We start from the raw sequence: 5896 nt of genomic DNA on the forward strand, positions 1-5896 counted from the left end.
GAGTTAAGTAAACCATTATTTTTAATTTTCAAGAAATCCTTGAGTCAAGGTAAACTACCTGATATTTGGAAAAAAGCAAATATTGTCCCCTTATTCAAGAAAGGAAATAGACAAAATCCACTCAACTACCGACCAGTATCACTGACCAGTGTTGTATGCAAGGTATTAGAAAAGCTTATAAGAAAAGCTTGGGTAAATCATCTAGAAGAACACAGTATGATAACAGAAAGACAGTTTGGTTTCAGAAAAGGAAAATCATGTCTTACTAATCTGCTGAGCTACTATGACAGAGTAACAAACACAATACAGGAAAGGGAAGGATGGGTGGACAGTATCTATTTAGATTTCAAGAAAGCTTTTGACACAGTACCACACCAAAGACTTTTATGGAAACTGTACCATCAAGGAGGAATTCGAGGCAAACTGTTTTGTTGGATGCAAGACTTTCTCATAAAAAGAGAAATGAGAACAGTACTAAGAGGAAACTTCTCATCATGGAAAGAAGTGACTAGTGGAATACCACAGGGTTCAGTGCTGGCACCAATCATGTTTTTAGTGAATATAAATGATATAAACAGTAACACTGGAAATGAGAGCTATCGGAATATGTTTGCAGATGATGCAAAAATACAAAGGAGAATTACTAACACAGACTCTTGTAAAGAGCTACAAGAAGAATTTAATAAACTTCATGAATGGAGTAGTACATGGCAAATGGAATTCAATGAGGACAAGTGTCACGTAATCAAATTTGGTAAAAGTGGAAAAAGACCTGATTGGGATTATAAGTTAGGAAATAAAACCCTATACACATCAGAAAGAGAGAAAGACCTAGGTGTGATTATCAATAACAGACTATCTCCGGCAGACCACATCAGCGAGAAGGTATGGAACATGTATACACTGCTTGCAAATATGAGAATAGCATTCACATACATAAATGAAGACATGATAAGAAGGATAATAACATCATTCATTAGACCAACCCTGGAATATGCATCAGTAGTCTGGAGTCCTCATCTCAAAAAGCACATAGACAAGATTGAAAAAGTTCAAAGGGCCGCTACAAGATGGATACCAAGCTTAAGGGACCTAAGCTACGAAGAAAGACTAAATAAACTGAATCTACCAACACTACAGGAAAGAAGGAAAAGAGGTGACATGATAATGCTATATAAGTGCATATCAGGGATGGAGAAAATAGACATAAATGATTACTTAACATATGGAGAAGCATCAGCAAGAGGACACTGCAAAAAACTACATAAGAAGAGAGGTGATAAAGACGTAAGGAAATTCAGTTTCCCAAACAGAGCAATTGATCAATGGAATGCACTACCGAATGAAATAGTGTGTGCCAAAACAATTCACAAATTTAAGGATATGTACGATAAATATGGTTTAAGACACGGGACAGTACGAGCTTGACTCATTCCTGTAAAGATACAATTAGGTAAGAACAATTAGGTAAGAACTAACAGACATATACAGACACATACACACTCGTACACACAATCGCGTACATATATATATATATATATATATATATATATATATATATATATATATATATATATATATATATATATATATATATATATATATATATATACTACTGCATATACAATTTTGCACGTCATATTAAAGCACACATATACACCTAGCAGTAAAACACACAGGCCTACTTACCTGCAGTCTCTGTTCCCTCTTAGTATGTATGTCTGTCTGTTTGTCTGTCTGTCTTCTAAGAATTCCTAACATTATTAGGTGTTATAGGCAAGCTGATAGAGATATTAATGGCACATTTACTGATACTTCGTTATTTTATTTTTTATGTACTGTATATATGAAAATGAAATTTAGTTATTATTATTATTATTATTATTATTATTATTATTATTATTATTATTGTTATTACTACTACTACTACTACTACTACTATTACTATTAATGACTACGACCACTACTAATACAGTTACTACTGCTACTACATTTACTACTACTACATCACGTCCATCCATTTGGGAATTATGTTGTGAAGATCAAAACCAACCTTCCTAATAGCCTATGGTTTGCCATTTGGAGATGTAATGTGAAGGGTAACACTGACCTTCATATTACAATCCGTTGGCCCCAAGCAAGCCAACGGCTGTGATTACCAACTATCTGCTGCTACTTTTATTGCTTTATTTTTATTCATTAACATTACAGTGTTAAGAAAGACATTAATTTATTAGAGTCGCTGGTCTATGCGACTCTCGACCACAGTAACTTCCTAGTTCACACCCGCCAGAGAGACAAGCTTGAGACTAAATATGTAAATAAATAAATAGGAAAATAAATAAACGACGAGTTCTAATGGGCTTTGAACGTGATTAGAATACGTGCAAAGTTCCGTTCGGCCGTGTCATCTATCCTGTATGTTCTGTAGTTCATTCCACATTAGTTTTAAATAAATGGAGATAAATATGATGCAAGCGATGGAAAAGAGCATGCATTTGCTAACAATGATTGCCGGTTCGTCTCAATGATTAGGGTGCTGCTGCTGCTGCTGCTGCTGCTGCTGATGATGATGATGATGATGATGATCATTCATTTAGGCTGTATAAAAACCCCCTTCATCTCCCTCCATCTGCATCGATCTGTTTCCTCCTTTCCTCCCCTTGTTTTTTTCTTTCATCCCTTCTTCTTCTTCTTCTTCTTCCTCTCTCTCTCTCTCTCTCTCTCTCTCTCTCTCTCTCTCTCTCTCTCTCTCTCTCTCTCTCTCATCCTTTGTCTTAAAATAATTCCCTAGGCTATCGTTAGGATTTTGACGATGATGATGACGATGCTGTTTGGTTATTTCCATTCTCCCTACTCCGTTTCTTTTTGCCATCACTCCAACAGCCTGTTTGTCTGCCTTTGTCGTTTCCTTTCATTCTTCTCATCCTCTGTCTCTATTTGTTATCTTTATCCCCAGCTTATAGCACTGTGTCATGTTAAATTAAATGGACGATGATTTTCTTTAGAGTACAAAATGGAAGACTTTATATCAAACAATATGAAAATTCGTCAATATATTATTATTTAACGCGGAGTTGGCGAGAGTGGAGTGTTTGAGACGGAAGGTGGGGGGGGGGGGAGTGAGGTGTTAGTTGCATAACATATGCAATCGATTATTCATTTTTCCTCTGATAACACTGTGTAACAAAGAATTTGTGTATTTATTTATTTATTTATTTTTTTTTTTGGTGGTGGTGTTAGGCTCAGTTTTCACACTGATTCCAATGGTGTATGTTTTGTTTGTCTATCTCTAGGTTTTAATCAACAATGGGCAATTGTTTATTTCCAGTCTTCTTACCGTGCACCGATGTAATGACTGACGTATTGCTTACCACACACACACACACACACACACACCATCTGCGTCCATGCAGATGTAGCTGATATGACCATTATTGCGTCATGTAATGCGGATCGAGTCAGTTCTTTCGATGGCCTCACGTTGCTAGTTTGGCTGGTCGACGTGTTTTGAGCTGTTCTTAAAGGTGTTTCTATTGATGAGAATGACCAGTGGATGTTCTTGCAAGCCGTCAGCCCATACATTTTGTTATGTATGTGAAGAATATATTGGACCGAAGATGATCAAACAAAATCCACATTGATACCAAATTTGCTCGTGCATACAAAGCATATTTTGGCGTGGCAATGGGCGATCACGATGAGGATTGGGCTTCGCACTACACTTGGGGTAGCTGTTGCTCTGCACTTCGAGCTTGGCTACGAGGAGCGAGAAAGATGCCTTTCACAGTTTCGAGAGTGTGGCGAGAGCCTTCGAATCACCATGACGATTGTTATTTTTGCATGATTGACATAATGGTGTGAAGAGCATTAGGGGCAGAAAGAACATTGTATATCCAAATTTGCATTCTTCGATCTCCCCGGTGCCTAACAACGATGAGCTGGCGATTCCTGTCCCTCATTCAGACACGGAAGTTGTCTCTGACCTTGAGGACATCGTCGATGATGGAGGGGAAAGTGATGATGAATCGTATGATGGAGAATGTTCCAGAGAAACTCCATACTTTCCCAATCAGGAAGAAGTGGATGGCTTGATACGAAATTTAGGACTAAGTCCAATGCTGAGCTGCTGGTGTCAGGTCTAAGTGAATGGAAATTGTTGGATCCAAATTGCATGTTGAGTTATAGGAATCACCACGGCAAGTTTGCATCCTTCTTCAAATTTTGTGAAGAAACCTCGTTGTGTTATTGTTTTGATGTTAAGGGTTTGTTCCAAGCCATGGGAGTGGATTACAAGGCCTCAGAATGGCGACTCTTCATAGACAGTTCCATGAAGAGCCGAAAAGCTGTACTTTTGCATAACGGCAATGAACTGCCATCAATTCCAGTTGCACATTCTGCGGAAATGAAAGAAAGCTATGAGAATGTGAAGATTTGTCTAACAATGATCAAGTACTCAGATCACAACTGGGAAGTTTATGGGGATTTCAAAATGATTTCATTCCTACTTGGAATGCAAGGCGGATATAAGAAGTACTCATGTTTTTATGCTTTGGGACAGCCGGAGTGATACAGAACATTTCGTGAGGAAAGACTAGCCTCTCAGAGAGAGTCTTACACCAGGCTCGTGCAACGTTCTGAGAGCTCTACTGATCGCCAGAGAGAAAGTATTGTTACTGCCACTACACATAAAACTTTATTTTTTGTGAAACCATTCGTGAAAGCCATCGACAAGGATGGCGATGAGTTTCTGCATATCTGATCAATGTTTCCCAAGTTGAGCGTGGCAAAGGCGACGGCTGGCATATTCACTGGGCCGCAAGTTTGAAAAATGCTTGTAAGTCGTGAACTCCAGGGTAAAATGACCGACGATGAAGAGTGTGCTTGGAATGCTTTGAGAGGGGTTGTGGAAGGTTTTCTTGACAACCAGAGGAGACCGGATTTCGCACAGCTCGTCGATGACCTTACTGGGGCATTCCACCGGCTTGGATGCAGACTGTCAATAAAATTGCACTGTCTGCATTCCCACATTGATTTCTTCAAAAGCAACTTGGGTGCTGTCAGCGAGGAGTATGGCAAACGGTTCCACCAGGACATTCTGCCGATGGAAACCAGATACCAGGGTAGGTGGAACAAGGTGATGATCGGCGATTACGTTTGGGGACTGTTGTGCGATTATCATCACAGCTGCAGAAGAAAGTCAAGATCAAAAGTGCATTTCTAGATACTGTCCCCTGCATTCCTTGTGATGTTACTGTTTGCTCATTTCCTAGTTATATTCGTAAAATACACACGGAAATATATAAATTCCTTGACATTCTCAACATTCTTAAATGGTAACAAGTTGCAGTTTCTTTCGTTGTATGATACATAGGCCTATGATGTTGCATAATTCCTGTAACTCTATATTTACACAAAAATAGTATATTCGGAATCTACGCATTAACACTGATCAGAAATAGCGTAAAAATCAACATAAACAAACAACTGGTTAAGTTATTTAACGTTATTTAATAATTCTTTAACCCCTTAACCGTGGGGCATCACTTTCGTGACGCTCGGCTACAATGGATCATACCACGGGGCGTCACTTTTGTGATTCTGTGTTATTTTGAATTATCCCGGGCTCTCAAGTGGTGGCTTGTATCATCTATTAGTACTGCCAATGTCCAACACTAGTCAGCACTCCAAATCTCATCTGTACTCCCATCCATTGTTGACATTTTAGCTATTTTACCCCCTTCGTGACTCCCCTCCCTACCTGCCCTCCATTACCCTCTCCTCTCACCTCCCACGCTGCGCTGCGCTACGGAAATTTTCCCCTTCTTTTTCCACAGATTTCATCCATTGAAATAAGCCCTATGCCCTATATTTTTACCAAATAATATATACCAAA

Source organism: Coenobita brevimanus, chromosome 5 (genome assembly GCF_032717465.1).
Source record: "Coenobita brevimanus isolate Jiangsu-jjx chromosome 5, ASM3271746v2, whole genome shotgun sequence".
Lineage (NCBI taxonomy): Eukaryota > Metazoa > Arthropoda > Malacostraca > Decapoda > Coenobitidae > Coenobita > Coenobita brevimanus.